This window comes from Phyllobates terribilis, unplaced genomic scaffold, assembly GCF_046119375.1.
Source record: "Phyllobates terribilis strain yellow unplaced genomic scaffold, ASM4611937v1 Scaffold_33__1_contigs__length_13283291, whole genome shotgun sequence".
NCBI classification, from domain to species: Eukaryota; Metazoa; Chordata; class Amphibia; order Anura; family Dendrobatidae; genus Phyllobates; species Phyllobates terribilis.
This window is the reverse complement of record NW_027362793.1, coordinates 2,289,450-2,307,626: the sequence shown is the minus strand read 5'-3', so window position 1 is coordinate 2,307,626 and position 18,177 is coordinate 2,289,450. Positions and strand designations below refer to the sequence as shown.

The following is an 18,177-nucleotide window of genomic DNA, read 5'->3' as shown; positions in this document are numbered from 1 at the left end:
TTTTCCAGGTCAGATTATAATAATACCACAATTAAATTATTTTTTTATTTCAGTGGCAAAAAAAAAATGAAGAATTGATTTCTATATTTTGGTCTTTTGTCACCAAGTCAGTAATATTTTCAGCTTTCTGTAGATGGAGGTGTGTGAGGGCTGATAAGTTCATTGATAATGTTTTGGGCTACATTTTCATCTCTTTTTATTGTATTTCCTAAGTGAGGTCTGGTAATCGTAAAAAAAGCAATTATGGAGTTTTCTTTTTTTTCTGTTTTTTAGACATGTCCATAATATTTTGATAAACCTGAATTTTACGAACAATAATGGAAATGTTTTTTTTTTAATTTCTTTATTTTTTTTTATAGGGGAAAAGGGACGGGAAGTGATTAAAATTATCTTATTTTTTTTTTTTGCATTTTTTAAAAACTTTTTTTTTATTTTTTACTTCTTATTTTAGTGTTCTTGAGGGGACTTGAGCTCCTTCCACAATACGCCCAGATGTCTGAAGGCATTAATGTGCACAATCATGTGTTAAATTGTAAGGTGTAATTTGTAAAAGGTGATTATTTGTAAAAACAGTCAAATTTAATTTTAGTTGCCTTTTTATTTCCACAGTGCATTAGGGTGATATTGACTAGTGTAATCAAAAACAATATAATCGTATAAAAATTAAATGGAACTAAGGAATTGAGTTTTAATTTTAATATCATTTATATTTTTTTTTCCCGTCTTAAAGACTTACACTTTAGTAGTAAAAACAATAGTTTTAAAGATATTTGCTGGGACTTCAAAATGATTGGCGTATGTTTTGGGTAGGCTGAAATGTTGGATTGATGGGGGCCTGATAAATAACATCAACATAAAAGTCTGCTACAAAATTTGCATCTGTAATTTCAGCCTTAGATTGCAGCTTTTCAAAAGTTGACCTTTTGCATCGGGCATGAAAGCTTACAACTAGTGAAGAGCGCGTATGTTCTGCTAACCCTTTCACCGACTATGCTCGGGCGAGCACAGAGTAGTTACAGCTGCTCGGTGATATGCGACTGTTCGACAGTTATATTACATGGGAGGAATGTCTATTTCTTACACATTCCTCACATGTATTAAAGCTGTCAAACAGTCGCAAATCATGAACACGGGAGCGATTCAACCATATCACTGAGCAGCTGTAACTACTTGGTGCTCACCCAAGCATACTCCGCAAAAGAGTTAACAAAACATACTTGCTCATCACTACTTACACCACCTCTGGGGTTATGAAAGGGTTAAATGAGACACATGGTCTCTCTGTCTTAGTGCTAAGTCACACATCTCCAATTTTCTCATACAAGTGCTATCCTTGGTTTTCACTGATTGCACTCGTACCTATGATATTCAATGGGGCTGTGGACATGTCTGATCTTTACCTCGAATCGAGTGGTCTGAGAAAATCTCGGAGTCATGCCCGATTTTGAACCAAGGGTCGGATCAAAATCAGCAATGCAAGCCAATGGGTCCTTGAAAAAATTGAACTGCACTTGAATGACAACTGAGGGTGGTCTGAATTTCATGGAATGAAGAAGGTGAAGAATATATTTTTTTTCATTTTCTCTACATGCGACAATAACGGACCCCAATCTGATCAGAATAATCGGCCCATTTTTCTCGGAATTGGAAAAATCAGATGTGTGAATGAGCTCTTATTGTTTTATGTGCTTAAAAACTATTTTTTTAAATTTTTTTATTTTTACTTACTTAAAAGAACTACATAATTACAGTCTTGGAGAGAGAAGTGCGGTGGAATCCGGACGCTGCCGCTGACAAAGGTTATTCCAGGCGGTAAGTATAAAAAAAAGCTTCCAATTTATTGCAACATTTTGTCAACTCTGAAACGCGTTGCAATAAAATGGAAGTTTTTTTTTACGCTTACCGCCTGGATTAAACTTTGTCAGGATTAACCTTGCTATGTCCTCTCTCCGTTTGGAGTGAGTATGTGTCACCCTGGCCTGGATGCCACAAAATGTATTAAAGCTGTGTCTGAGAGCAAGGGGGAGGTTCTCTGGTCAGGGGAACATTAGCATGCAATGCCTCCTGTCTCAGGCCAGTAGGGGGAGCTGGCTGCCCCTATAAAAGCTGGTACTGAGGGCAGGGTTAGAGAGAATTGGATTGCCTGTCTCAGCTCTGAGACGTGTCCCAGAGTGGAGCAGGGACAGAAAGTTGTGTTGCACCTAAGAGGAAGTGTGGCAGTAGGAGAGCCACAAGCCAGAGACAAGAGGCGAAGAGAGCCTGTCTTGGCAGAGAAAAGACTTAATTTTACCAGACTTTGGTGTCTGAGGCTGGAAGGATTCCACATCCCCCAGCAGAGAACCAGTCCGCAAGGGACTGTACATTCCTTGGCCTAAGAAGCCTGGAGGCCCTGCCACAACCGAAGGGACCAGTAAAGCCGTACAAGGCTGGGAGCAGAAAGGAACCCACGTCGCAGGCCATACAGGCGAGAGTACACGGAAAGCTCGGAAACGTGGGCTGTTACCCTATAACGAGGAGAAAGCCAGAAGGAGCGCAGAAAGCACGGTAGGCCTACACCCTCACCCTGACCAGGGCCAATTTCCCCGTTGCTCTCAGTCATCCAGGTCCCCTCCTAGCTGGGACTGCTTGTGGGTCAGTTTACCTGTTTAGTAAAGACCCTAGACTGCAACGTGTTGTCTGTGTGCTCCTTGCTCCTCCAGCACTATCAGCACTGAGACTCTCACTACCATCACTCCCATCATCCACTATACTGCCCTGGGGCCACACTCTTCCCGTGGGGAGTCACACTACCATAGCTGCACACCTCATCAGCCCCAGCGGTCTGCATGCAGAGGCGGTTCCTAATAACCGCAAATCCACGGGTGGCGTAGTCGGACATAAACATCAGCACATAACGGACTACCACTGGCCTGACCACCCTGAGCCACGGAACCGGGTTGCCACTACTACTCCCATCGTTCCCCCTATTGCCCGGATCCGAGTGCCCTGCGGCCCAGGGGGCGAGTCAGCTTTGGCGTAGTCGGCAGGATTTCGTGCCCGCAACCACCGGTTACTGCGTGCCTGAAAAAGACTTTTGTAAACTTACCTGTGGCGAAGTTTCCCGCCATCCGGAGTCGTTTCCCGCCATCCGGAGCCGATTCCTGCCATCAGACGCCATCTTGGACCGTTTCCTGCTGTCCGGAGTCGATTCCCGTCATCAGACGCCATCTTGGACAGTTTCCCGCCGTCTTCTACCGTCTTCCCGCAATTCGCAGCTGCTTCCCGCCATCGGACGCCATCTTCAGGACGCCGCGCGGGAAGAAGAGGGGCATGGACGTCAAAAACCGCGCGAGGTCCGAAGCTCCGCCCCACGCACCGACGCTGCGCAAGGTACTGGAAGGGAGAGAGAGCGACGCTGACGTCATCAGGACGCGACGCCAGGTCCTTGTCCATAGCAGCAGCAGCGGAGCCGCGGCCTACAGAAGAGGATCGCCGGAAGGTAGGCCACGCTTAACTAGGGGGGAGGAAGATGTCGGACACAGAGGAGCCCACTACCACCAACGCAGCTGCAGCAGCGGTGATGCCCTTTTCCTTGCCCTACATCCCTGGAGCGGCCTGGCTGCCCAAATACTCAGGGGAGCCCCATGCCCTAACTGACTTTAAAGAAAGGCTATACAGTTTGTTCCAGGTTTACCCCCTGACAGAGGAGCAGAAGGTCAGCTTATTGACAGGGCAGTTAACTGGCGCAGCCCAATGGGAGGTAAAATCATGGCCCACTGAGGAGAAAAGGACTGTGAAGGGTATTCTGGCCCGGCTGCGGGGTACCTTTGATACACGTACCTCCGCTGAGATTAAAATGAGGTTCTATGGATGTAAGCAGCGGGTTGGACAGCATCAGAGACTATGCCCTAAATCTGCAGGAAGCCTTGAGGGCTATTCAACAAACTGACCCTGGCAGTGTGCAGGAAACCGATAAGCTGCTAACAGAACAATTCATAGAGGGTCTGCTGTCTAGCGCCCACAGGGCCCAACTGCGCCTCATGTTCTTTCAAAACCCCGACCTGACCTTTGCCCAATTTAAGGACAGGGCCATAAGGGTGCTCCGTGAATCTGCAACCAGTGGCGCTATAAACCCCCGGCGCCCTGCTATCACCTACCACCAGGAGGCGGCGCCCTCCTCTATGGACTCCGTGGAGGCTGATGCACAGGCCCTGAACCAAGCCCCATCGAAAGATCTGCACCACCAAGTCCAGGAGCTGACCAGGAGCGTCGCGGCATTGACCAGGACCGTCCAGGCGTTGCGAGCGGACCCGTCAAGACCCATCGAGCTGGCTTCAAGTCCGGAGGATGTCCTGTGGTGTCGACAGAGGAGGATCCCGTCGTTCTGAGGGAGGCCCACAGACCGCTACGCAGAGGATGGACAGCCCATTTGCCGTCGATGCAACCAGCCCGGACACATTTCCAGGTACTGTAATTTAAACGGGTCCAACCTGGGGCAGAGGGCCGACCCCCAGGCATAAGATCACCAGGCCCTTATAATTGGCGTGATAAGTACGTTGGGGGGCGCCCGGTTTTACCCGTGGTGCTGGACGGCATCCCCATGAGCGCCTTGCTGGATACTGGGTCGCAAGTAACCACAATCCCTTATGTACTTTTTAAGCATTATTGGACTGATGCTGATATCACACGGTATCCAGACAGTAACTTGAGCATCATCGCCAGTAATGGCTTACCCGTGCCGCAGATGGGGTTCAAGGAGATGACCATTAAAATTGGTAAAGTTGAACTGCCGGCACAGGGAGTGATTATTGTGGACATTGACCGTCATGAAAGTCACCCTAAAATAACTGTGGGTACTAACATAATTGAAAATTGTCTTTCAGAGGTAATTGTAATTCTACAACAGGTGGCGGTGAATGCTAGTTCCAGCCAAAAGAGAGTCCTCAACAAGGAGATAAAAGCCCTGATGAGACGGCAGCAGGTAGAACTATCTGGTGGTGAGATCGGTAGCGTAAGACTCAGTGATCCATTCCCCATTTCCATGCCTCCCAAAAGTGAAATGATGATCTGGTGTCGGACTGCAATCGGGTTGAGAGGTAGAGACTACCAAGCCATGGTAGAACCCGTGTACTCAGACAGCAGGCCCACCATTTTGACAGCCCGGGGGGTGGTTGATGTCCGTCATGGGAGGGTGCCCATCCGCATCCTCAACATTGGGGAGAGGGAAGTACACTTACCCAGGTACGCTACACTCGCCAAACTGTTTGTTGTCGAACACCAAGCTATCAGGGCCGTGGAACCCTTGCCTCCATCTCCTCAGGTGGAGGGTAATGGCTCCCAGAAACAAAAGGAGGACTGGTGCAAGAAACTCCACGTGGGTGCTGACTCCACTCCCCTGCACCAAAAACAAGGAGTCTACCGGGTGGTACAGGAGTACGAGAGAGTCTTTAGTAAGCACCCGCTAGACTTCGGCAGAGTAAAAGGGATAGAACACCACATCCCCACAGGGAGCCACCCACCAATAAAAGAGAGGCACAGACCTTTACCACCTGCACATTATCAGAACGCCAAGGGTATGCTGCGGGAAATGAAAGAAGCTGGGGTCATTAGAGATAGCTGTAGCCCCTGGGCAGCCCCCTTGGTTCTGGTGAAAAAGAAAGACGGCACCATGAGAATGTGCATGGACTATAGACAAATCAACCGTATCACCCACAAAGACGCATATCTGCTGCCTAGAATAGAGGAGTCTTTAGCCGCACTAAAATCTGCTAACTTCTTTTCTACTTTGGACCTTACTAGCAGGTACTGGCAGGTTCCTGTGGCAGAGGCTGACAAGGAGAAGACCGCCTTCACCACCCCGATGGGACTGAGCGAATTCAACTGTATGCCTTTCGGGCTCTGCAACGCACCAGGGACCTTCCAGCGGCTGATGGAATGCTGTCTAGGGCACCGAAACTTCGAGACAGTCCTCCTTTACCTGGACTACGTGATCGTCTATTCGAAGACCTACGAGGACCATCTCAAGCACCTGGCCGAGGTGTTCGAAGCCCTGGCAGGCTATGGCCTGAAGGTGAAACCATCGAAGTGTCACCTGCTGAAACCAAAGGTCCAGTACCTAGGGCACGTGGTAAGCGCGGAAGGAGTGGCCCCCGACCCTGACAAGGTCACGGCAATCAAGAGCTGGCCAAGCCCCTCGAACATCAAAGAGGTGAGACAGTTTCTCGGGTTGGTAGGCTACTACCGAAGGTTCATCCCCGGGTTCACTAAGATGGCAGCTCCTATGCAGGACCTCCTGATCGGACAGTCCAAGTCCAGAAGTCAAAAGCCACCCTTCAAGTGGGATAAACCGGAAGAGGAGTCCTTCCACCAGCTAAAGATGGCCCTCACGGGGGAAGAGATCCTGGCCTACCCTGATTACGGCCAGCCTTTCATTCTCCACACAGATGCCAGTAATGTGGGACTGGGAGACGTACTGTCCCAAAACCAACAGGGCAGAGAACGGGTGATCGCATACGCCAGTCGGAAGCTGAGGCCCACCGAGAGGAACCCGGAGAATTACAGCTCCTTCAAGCTAGAATTCTTGGCTGTGGTTTGGGCCGTGACGGAACGCTTCAAGCATTACCTGGCCTCTGCAAAGTTCACCGTGTACACCGACAACAACCCGTTGACACACCTGGACAATGCAAGACTGGGTGCCCTGGAACAGCGGTGGATGGCCCGTCTCTCCAACTATGACTTCGTGATCAAGTACCGGGCAGGCAAAACCAACGCCAACGCGGACGCCCTATCAAGAATGCCTCACTTACCTGAAGGTGACGAAGACCCAGAAGAGCTGGAGGAGGTAGAACTCCCCGCGTTTCACCAGTATGGAGCCGCTCAACACCCTCACCGCGTGAAGGAGGAGGATCTAACAACTGTGATGATGAATCCCCTACCTCACCACATCTGGGCCGAGACCCAAGATAGTGACCCTGCAGTCCGTCTGGTGAAAGATCTGCTGACCAGGGAAGACGCCCGCCTAGATCCAGATGCCCCAGAGGAAGCCAAGTAGCTATGGAAGGAGAAGAGCAAGCTGTTCCTCTACGAAGGCAAGTTGTGCAGAAGGATTGTTAACCACCGGACCCACGAGCTGACCTGGCAAGTCGTGGTCCCAAGGCGAGATGCAGCTATGGTCCTGGGGGCTTACCATGACAGAGCGGGACACTTCGGTTGGAAGAAACTGGAGTTCCTGCTAAGAGGAAGATTCTTTTGGGTCGGCATGAGAGGAGCTGTAGAAAAATGGTGCAGAGACTGTGGCCCTTGTCACCTGAGGAGGAAGGACTGCACCAGCCAGAAGACACCCTTGAGGCCCATCGTCACCATGCAGCCTCTTGAGCTGGTAGCTCTGGACCACGTCAAATTGGCTCCCAGCCGGTCAGGATACATCTATGCCGTGACAATCGTGGACCACTATTCCCGTTTTCTAGTGGTGGTCCCGGTAAAGGACTTGACAGCCCAAACAGCGGCCAGAGCCTTCCAGCAATACTTCTGCCGTCCACACGGGTATCCGGAACAGGTCCTGACAGACAAGGGTCCAGCGTTCGAGGCTGAAATCTTCCAGGAGTTCTGCAACCTCTATGACTGTAAGAAGATTCGTACAACGCCTTACCACCCCCAAACCAACGGGATGTGTGAGAAAATGAACAATATAGTCATTGATCTCCTGAAGACGTTGCCCCTGGAGGAACGCAGCCTGTGGCCAGAAAAACTGCCGGACCTGATAGACATGTACAACAATATCCCGGTGAATGCTACAAACTGCACCCCGGCTTACCTGATGCGAGCTAGAGCAGGTAAGCTGCCCGTAGACCTGGAGATGGGAGTCCTAATACCTGAGGACATCTCCCCGGATGCGGACTGGGATACGGAAAGGCAACTGCAGTACAAGAAGGTACAGGAGAGTGTGGAGAAGAGCCTGGCCCAGGTGAGAGAGAAGCAAGAAAGACTCTTCAATCAACACGCCCCTGCTAGTCCCCTAGAACCTGGTGAGCAAGTCCTAAAGCGAAAAAGAAGGCTACATAAGTTGGACGACCAGTGGGAAAGGGAACCCTACACCGTACTGCAGTCTGACCACGACAACCCAAAGGTGTGCGTAATGTTATGTTCTGCTACCAGAGCTAAGGAAAGAGAGGAGATCTGTCCCTACGATAGAACTCAGCTAGATCCCTACGATGTAACAGGGAACTTGATCCTGCGATCAGACCTGCTAAAGTCCTCAGCTAGTCTGTACGGAGACCTATAGATGTGGGGAAGGAATCCCTACAAGTACTAGGGACTGGAAGCAAAATGGACACCTCCTAACAGAAATAGTAGCAGAAAGACGAACAAACAAATAATATAGAACACAGAGGTCCGAACACCAAGCAAACTAACAGAGTAAGATACTGAGCACAGGCTAGCTAAAGAGTAGTAATACAATGAAGTCCAGCAAAGCCAGAAGGGCGGAGCAGGACTAAATAGGCCAACAAGGTCATGTGACCAGCAATAGAAAAAACCTAAGAGCAAGGTTCTAACAATACCCCCCCTTCTAAGAGGATCCTCCGGATCCCCTAGGCCCAGGCTTATCAGGAAACCTCCTGTGAAACGCTCTGATAAGTCTGGACGTGGAAACATCATCCGACCTCACCCATGAGTTATCCTCGGGTCCGAAACCTTTCCAGGCCACGAGATACTGCAAACTACCTCTATACCGTCTAGAATTAAGGATGCGAGAGATTTCATATTCCCCGTCCTCCACCACAGGAGGAACAGAGGCAGAGGCGTCACAATCCGACACAACAGCTTTTTTTAACAGAGAGACATGAAACACCGGATTAATTCTCCAGGAGGTAGGAACCTCCAACCTGACAGCAGATTGGTTGACAACCTGAAGCACCTTAAAGGGCCCTACAAACTTGGGACCCAATTTCTTAGAAGAAATCCTCAACCGCAGATTCCTAGAGGACAACCAAACCATGTCACCAACAGCGAACAAAACGGCAGATACCAACTTGGAGAACGACCCAAACGACGGATGTCTCCCAGAACAACAAAAAAAAGGCGAACAACCAGCAGAAGAAGATGTATGATTGTTAAGAGCAAATTCAGCAAGTGGCAGAAACTCAGACCACCCCTCTTGATTGTCTGCCACAAAACAACGCAAGAACTGCTCAACATCCTGGTTTTTCCTTTCTGTCTGGCCATTAGATTCAGGATGATATCCGGATGAGAACGACAAATGAACTCCCAACCTGTCACAAAAGGCACGCCAAAAACGAGCCACGAACTGAGGTCCCCTATCAGAAACAATGTCAGTAGGAACGCCACGAAGTCTGACAATTTCCTTGACAAAGGCCTTAGCGAGAGTCTTAGCGCAGGGCAGTTTGACGAAGGGAACCAAGTGACACATCTTGCTAAAACGGTCCACGACCACCCAGATGACAGTGAAACCCTCAGAGGGGGGAAGGTCAGTTATAAAATCCATAGCCAAATGTGTCCAAGGAGCACTAGGAACCTCCAGAGGGCAAAGCAACCCCGCAGCAGGAGCATGCGAAGACTTGGATCTTGCACACACAGTACATTGGCGCACCCACTTAATGACTTCCTTCTGCCATCCAGGCCACCAAAAACTGCGACCCACCAGTTTCTTGGTCTCAGAGATTCCAGGATGACCTGCCAACCGAGATTCGTGACACTCAACAAACAAATCTCTCCTAAAGGTCCCAGGCACAAACAACCTCCCATGGGGAGTGTTAGATGGGGCATTCTCCTGTGCTTTAAGAATCTCATCTTCCAAAACGGAGTCCAAAGCAGCTATCACAACACCTTCTTGTAAAATGTTCTCCTCTTTCTCAGCACCGACTATGGGAGAAAAGCTGCGAGACAAGGCATCCGCCTTAACATTCTTAGTACCTGGGATGTAAGTAACGGAAAAATTAAACCGCGAGAAAAACAGTGCCCACCTAGCCTGACGGACATTCAGGCGCTTGGCAGCATCAAGATATATCATATTTTTATGATCTGTAAAAACCTGAACGGGAAATTCAGCACCTTCCAAGAGGTGGCGCCAGTGTTCAAATGTGAGTTTAATAGCCAATAATTCCCGATTACCAATATCGTAATTCAGTTCAGTCTCCGAAAAATTTTTTGAAAAAAAGGCACAGGGATGTATTCCATCCCCGTTATCCTGAGACAATACTGCGCCAACCCCCACAGAGGAAGCATCAACCTCAACCAAAAATGGTTTAGTCACATCAGGCTGTATAAGGATGGGAGCAGAGCTGAACCTCTCCTTGAGATACACAAAGGCTTCAATGGCCTCAGTAGTCCACTGAACCGCATCAGCACCTTTCCTGGTGAGATCGGTCAAAGGTTTGACAATAATAGAAAAATTTTTAATGAATTTTCTATAATAATTGGCGAAACCCAAAAACCTCTGTATCGATTTCAAACCAATAGGCCTAGGCCATTCCTGCACAGCTTGAACTTTCACCGGGTCCATCTCAAAACCTTCGCTGGAGATAATGTAGCCCAAAAAACTAATTCTCTGTACAGCGAACTCACATTTCTCCAGCTTAGCAAAAAGCGAATTGTCAATTAATAACTGTAATACCTCACGTACGCTCCGCCAATGAGACTCCAGATCCGGCGAATAAATCAAAATGTCATCCAAATACACAACCACATTTTTGCCGATCAAAGGTCTAAGGATGTCATTAATAAGATTCTGAAAAAATGCAGGAGCATTGGTGAGACCAAAAGGCATAGCCAGATTCTCAAAATGACCCACAGGAGTGTTAAAAGCAGTCTTCCATTCGTCACCCTCCTTCATGCGCAACAGATTGTATGCCCCCCGAAGGTCAATTTTAGAGAACCACTTGGCCCCCACTAACTGGTTAAACAGATCAGGAATCAATGGCAGTGGGTAAAGATTGCGTACAGTAATTTTGTTAATCTCACGAAAATCCAGACAAGGACGTAAACCGCAGTCTTTTTTTTTAAAAAAAAAAATCCAACCGCCACAGGAGACTTAGAAGGCCTAATGTGACCGGCGGCCAAACTTGTCTGTATGTATTCCTCCAAAGCCTTTCTCTCAGGAATAGTAAGGTTAAATAAACGACTTTTAGGAAGAGTCGCTCCAGGGACAAATTCAATAGTACAATCATACTCTCTATGGGGAGGCAAAACCTGCGATTCCTTCTCAGAAAAAACTCTCCAAAAATCCTGAATAGGCACAGGCAATTCCCCCCTATCCACAGCTGCAATACGCCCGTTACAACACTTGTCATAACATTTATGGCTCCAGGATTTCATTTCATTGGTAGACCAATCCAGTACAGGATTGTGCAATTTTAACCAGGGCAATCCCAACACCACCGGAGAAGGCAAGTTATTCAAAACTACCAAATCCAAATTCTCATGGTGAATACCATTAATAGTGAGGGGAAATTCACAGACCTTGTGAGTAACACTCTTCAAGGGAGAGCCATCGACAGAAACCACAGCAATAGGGGATGACAAAGTTTTAGGTTCTAATCTAAGTTTTTCCAAGAATCCCCCATCAATCACATTCAGAGTAGATCCACAATCCACAAATACCCGAAATTCAATTAACTCATCCTGAGCAGCAGTAGTGGCAGATAGGAATACCCCCTTAGAATTTAAACAGGCAATACGGGCATGACTGACCATTTTTTTTTCTTTCTTCATATGAAGCACACAGCTTTTAATAAAATGACCAGAATTTCCGCAATAGAAACACAAGCCTTCAGAAAATTTGCGGTCTTTTTCTTGAGAGCGAGGTGCCATTGCTCCAATCTCCATCGGCTCTCCACTGTTAGTGCACACATTCTCATGACCAGAAACTGACATTACAGAGCATTTACTCTCATTAACCCTTGCACGTAGTCTCCTATCCACCCGTATAGCTAATTGCATAGCCTGTTGAAAATCTTCAGGTGTGGGATAAGCAATTAGCAGATCTTTAACCCTCTCACTAAGCCCTGCAAGAAACAGACTCTTCAGAGCAGAATCGTTCCACCCTATTTGAGTAGACCACCGACGGAAATGAGTACAATATTTTTCCACATTACCTGATCCCTGTCTCAAACGTCTCAACTCAGTCTCAGCTGATGAGACTCGGTCAGGATCATCATATAATAGCCCCAAAGCAGAAAAAAAAACTATCCACTGATCTAAAGCATGAATCACTAGGTTGTAAAGAAAAGGCCCACTCCTGAGGTTCTTTGCGCAAAAGTGACATTATGAACCCTATGCGCTGGGATTCATCCCCAGAGGACCTGGGTCTCAAACGAAAATACAATAAGCAAGCATTTTTAAATGAAAAAAATTCTTGGTGTTCACCAAAAAATAAATCAGGCAAACGTACCTTCGGCTCCAAGAAATGCGCTCCAGAACAGTTACTCACGTGCTGATGGAGCTCGGCCACCTCCAGAGAGAGTCCCTGCAGGCGTTGAGCCAAATCCTGAACCGACACCATGATGGAACAGAAAAATCTTTCCTTAGAGAATTTGCTGGCTGGACTTACTGTTATGTTCTGCTACCAGAGCTAAGGAAAGAGAGGAGATCTGTCCCTACGATAGAACTCAGCTTGATCCCTACGATGTAACAGGGAACTTGATCCTGCGATCAGACCTGCTAAAGTCCTCAGCTAGTCTGTACGGAGACCTATAGATGTGGGGAAGGAATCCCTACAAGTACTAGGGACTGGAAGCAAAATGGACACCTCCTAACAGAAATAGTAGCAGAAAGACGAACAAACAAATAATATAGAACACAGAGGTCCGAAGACCAAGCAAACTAACAGAGTAAGATACTGAGCACAGGCTAGCTAAAGAGTAGTAATACAATGAAGTCCAGCAAAGCCAGAAGGGCGGAGCAGGACTAAATAGGCCAACAAGGTCATGTGACCAGCAATAGAAAAAACCTAAGAGCAAGGTTCTAACACGTAATCACCAAGGACGGAGGAGAAACCACTAGTGTCGTCTCCAGAGACCACCTCAAAAGATGCCCCGAGCAACTCCGTAGTGCAGAAGAGGATCAGAGTGACCTTGAGCCCACAGAGGACAAGGAAGAAATGATCAGCACCGTTCTCGGAGAGTTCCCTCAGTCCTGGACTCGCATAAATGATGCTATAGTGGTACCCGTCCTGCATTTCCTGCAACTGGCACAGCAACAACCAACACCAGAGCCGGAAGGTGAAGAGGAGCAAGCGGTTCCAGAGGCAGAAGAGCCTGTACCAGCAGCACAGGAGAGTCAACCCTCTACTGACAGTGAGCCTGCCATGCCTGCGGTAAGCCAAAGAACCCGCAGACAGCTGCCTGCCTTACCTGTACACCCAGCTGGTAGCTGTACCCGTAACGCTAGTGGGGAAAGCCAGGTTGGTCCACCACCAGTCAGTGCGTTAAGGAGGTCAACCAGGAGCACAAAGGGACAGATACCCGCTTGCTGGAGAATATAGAGTGTACTAAGATTGTAAATGACCTTGTTGCCAAATGTTGAATTGTTTGCCAAAGTTACCTGCATGTTTATTAATAGTGTGTTTCAGTTTCTTGCAGCTACCGTAAGGACTCAAAGGTTATGGAGTTTTTATAACCGGGACCTTGTATGGACTGCTTTTGGAGCCTAACCCAGGAATGAACTAAGACTGTGAAGGACTTGGGGTAGGACAGACCCCCACCTGGTTAAGGCTCCCCGTTGTATTGGTGATATGGACACCCGGTCACAGGCCACACTGTGACCTTAAGAACTCAATTTGTGCGTCGTCTGTCTATTAATGTTTTATTGTTATGCATATTGTCTTTGTTTACTGTTTAGTCCCGGAGTACTAAATTTCACTAGGGGGGAATGTGTCACCCTGGCCTGGATGCCACAAAATGTATTAAAGCTGTGTCTGAGAGCAAGGGGGAGGTTCTCTGGTCAGGGGAACATTAGCATGCAATGCCTCCTGTCTCAGGCCAGTAGGGGGAGCTGGCTGCCCCTATAAAAGCTGGTACTGAGGGCAGGGTTAGAGAGAACTGGATTGCCTGTCTCAGCTCTGAGACGTGTCCCAGAGTGGAGCAGGGACAGAAAGTTGTGTTGCACCTAAGAGGAAGTGTGGCAGTAGGAGAGCCACAAGCCAGAGACAAGAGGCGAAGAGAGCCTGTCTTGGCAGAGAAAAGACTTAATTTTACCAGACTTTGGTGTCTGAGGCTGGAAGGATTCCACATCCCCCAGCAGAGAACCAGTCCGCAAGGGACTGTACATTCCTTGGCCTAAGAAGCCTGGAGGCCCTGCCACAACCGAAGGGACCAGTAAAGCCGTACAAGGCTGGGAGCAGAAAGGAACCCGCGTCGCAGGCCATACAGGCGAGAGTACACGGAAAGCTCGGAAAGGTGGGCTGTTACCCTATAACGAGGAGATAGCCAGAAGGAGCGCAGAAAGCACGGTAGGCCTACACCCTCACCCTGACCAGGGCCAATTTCCCCGTTGCTCTCAGACATCCAGGTCCCTCCTAGCTGGGACTGCTTGTGGGTCAGTTTACCTGTTTAGTAAAGACCCTAGACTGCAACTTGTTGTCTGTGTGCTCCTTGCTCCTCCAGCACTATCAGCACTGGGACTCTCACTACCATCACTCCCACCATCCACTATACTGCCCTGGGGCCGCACTCTTCCCGTGGGGAGTCACAATACCATAGCTGCACACCTCATCAGCCCCAGCGGTCTGCACGCAGCGGCGGTTCCTAATAACCGCAAATCCACGGGTGGCGTAGTCGGACATAAACATCAGCACATAACGGACTACCACTGGCCTGACCACCCTGAGCCACGGAACCGGGTTGCCACTACTACTCCCATCGTTCCCCCTATTGCCCGGATCCGAGTGCCCCACAGCCCAGGGGGCGAGTCAGCTACAGCGGCCGGAGCAGCAGCCATGATTGGTTTATGCATCACTCTTTACGTCGTTGTGCCGTTCACAACCTGATCAGGTGAACGATCAAACCTCCAAATCACCCTCGCCTGTAGTCCACGATGTTACACAGGGAGCGCCACTTATTGTTTATCTCTCTAGAATTACAGTCTTATGACAAACAGGAACATATTTTGGACAGATGTCTCTGGCACACAATATACCCCGCAGATAAGGAGATTAATAAACTTTCAGAGTGTCACGAGATGCCTGAATCACTCGTAATCAACCGCAATAGATTAGGTTTTCCATCCTGACTTTTATGTATTGCTCTAAAGTTTGTTAACGTTAGATATATTTGATATTTGAATACATTTTGCGTTTTTTATTTATTAAGGGAATGCAGAATGAAACTTCTTTTAAATATTTTTACACTTTGCCATTTTCTGGAGAGAAAAGGAATAAACCGCTCATTTCCATCGTCTTTTTCTTGATATATTTGGTTGGAATTCTCATCAATTCTTCCATTATCACAGTCATATGTCTGGAAGTTCAATTACATAAACCAATGTATCTCTTTATCTGTATTTTATCCATTGTAGACATATTTTATACATCGGTCACGGTACCTAAATTACTGTACATGTTATTGTCCGGAAATCACATTGTTTCCTTCTCACAATGTTATGCTCAGCTCTATTTTTTTCTTATCTGCAGCAACAGCGGAGGATATTCTTCTATTCATTATGGCTTATGACTGATATGTTGCCATCTGCCTCCCATTACATTATCATCAGATCTTAAGTCGGAGAAATTGCACCCTGATAATTATTGGGATTTGGGCGGCCGGTTTTTTGAACTCCTTATTGCTTGTATCTTCAGCTTTATACATGACCTTCTGCCACTCCAACATCCTCCACCATTTCTTCTGCGGTACTAAGGCACTAACAAAGTGGGGATAGAAATTTTATTTTTGGTGATTACTCCATCCATGGGCACTTTCTTTTCTTATGTTAACATTTTCTCCGTCATCTTCAAGATGAAATCAAAAGAAAGCCAAAAAAAAGCCTTCTCCACTTGCTCATCCCACATCACTGTTGTTTCTCTTTATTATGGAACATGGTTAACAGGGTATCTGATTCCATCCCATAGTGATGTTCTGGATTTAGTCATCAATATAGTACATAAAACTATCACCCCAATGCTAAACCCCATCATATACAGTCTACAGAACTCCAATGTACAATCTGCGCTGCTGCGGTTAATGAAGTAAATGTGTTTTTTTAAAGAACTAAGAAAATAGGAAAAGAAATGAAAGTAAATTGGGAAGTTGTAGTTTTTGTACATACTACACTCTTTTTTACATATATTGTGCACTTACCATATGTTCAGCTAAATTCACATCATACATGTGGTGATCTATTAATTCACATGCTGACATAGCCATAGACCAGTGCACAAGTATACACCAAAAGAGGTATCCTTTGGTATAGCTCTTTGCTAGCTATGTAGCTAGTAGTCTGTATCCAGCAGCCCCATCTGTCGTTATAAGCATAATTGTGTAATACCATATTTTGCACATTATAATGTCCCCAAAATTTGGGGGATTTAAAAAAAAAAATAATAATAATGGTGTGTCTTATAGTCCGCTTTTACAGTAGCTTCTCGTTGGGGATGGGGTGTGCGGCTGAGGTGGAAGGGGGTCCCATGACGCAAGGTTGCTGTTGCAGGAAGCTGGCAGCGGCAGCAGGAGAGGGACGATGCAGCTGGCCTCGGGCTGGGAGGAGGGGATATTCGGCAATGAGAGGCAGCGGTAGGCTTCAATCTTTCAGAAAATGTCGATAGTCCACGCACTTCCCATCCTTTTCACTGTGGGGGACTTTGGGTAAATGGGGGCAGCTCTTGCGAAGATTGAGATTTTGGGAGCCAAGATCTCAATCTGCACATGGTGGCCATTTTCCCAAACTCCACATTTTCTAAAACGCCGGAGCCCGCCGCAGCCTCTTAGCCCCAAACACCCCATCTTCCCAGCCCGGTGTCCACAGTATTACCCCACTCCTGCCACCACCGCCAGATTTCTGTAGCAGTGACCCTGCTTCCTTGGACCCCGATCCACCGCAGCCACCCCACCCCCCAGTATACTACATTCGGATTATAAGATGCACCTCCATTTCCCCCATTTGGGGGAAAATAATTGTGTCTTATAATCTGAAAAAACAGCATGTTTGGTGTGTTGATTTTAACTGTTTGATTACATGTAACAACGTAAGGCCAAGACAGAATCTAGCATAAAAACAAAATGCACAAATATCCTGCAGTAATTAAATATATAAATAATGATAGTACATGTAAAAATATAGGATAATTAGTTAAAAATATATTGATCAAAAATAGCATTAAAGCCATCCTACCGACAAGGTGTACTCAATCCGGATGGACCCTAACTCTTGTAGCTCTCCTCACTATGTGTCAGCAGACCTCAATGTAGATGGGGACAGAGCAGAAGCCAGACATTTCTTTGCTTTTGCTTTAACACAAGGCCACGGTGGACAAGGATGGTTCAGACTGCTTAGCCCAAGACTACAGATGAGTGGACCGATTCAGAATGGATCAAATTCACTATGAATTTCTCCAAAATTCTGGCAGAATTTAAAATGTCTGTGATTTAATTTGCGCGAATCCAGGAAAATTAAGGCATAGTAATCCTCCCTGGAAGACCAGAAGGAGTGAGGAGAAGACAAAGCGTGGAGCTTCAGTGACAGGACAGGTGTGGAAGGAGGAAAATACAAAAAGTTATTATTTTTTGAAGCCTTCCATCCCTATTCATTATGATCTGGGGTCTAAATATGTCTCAGAGTATAATAAACATCTTTGCATGGCAGTTCAGGCACTTTCCATTCTCACTGAACATATTTGATGTGAATCATATTTTCCTGAAAAGAAAATCAGTATCTTCACTCACTTCTACTTAAAGTATCAGTCAATAATAAGCCAGACTTGAAGTGCAGTTGAGGAAGGTTAAGTCTACCCTTATTGGATGAAATTTGGGAGTTACATGGAATTCAAAAGGGGCTCTCCCAGATGAAACCATAGAGTTTGAGTATGATGAATGTTTATTATTCATTATCTTGTTGATATACATTCTGTATATCCTGTATGCAACTTTTGATTGTCTTGCTGCTGTTATCTTTCAATATGTTGTAAATTTTTTGATTTTGTGTGTTTGTCTGTTTTGACTTTTTTTCAGTTTAATAAAATGTATCACGTGTCAA

The 18,177-nt window shown here is 47.0% G+C and overlaps 1 pseudogene; it reads left to right on the top strand.

Annotated features, from left to right (window-relative positions):
- LOC141180564 (olfactory receptor 1A1-like) overlaps positions 1–16,178 on the top strand; it is a 97,121-nt pseudogene extending 80,943 nt beyond the window's left edge.
- The last annotated feature ends 1,999 nt before the right edge of the window (positions 16,179–18,177 follow it).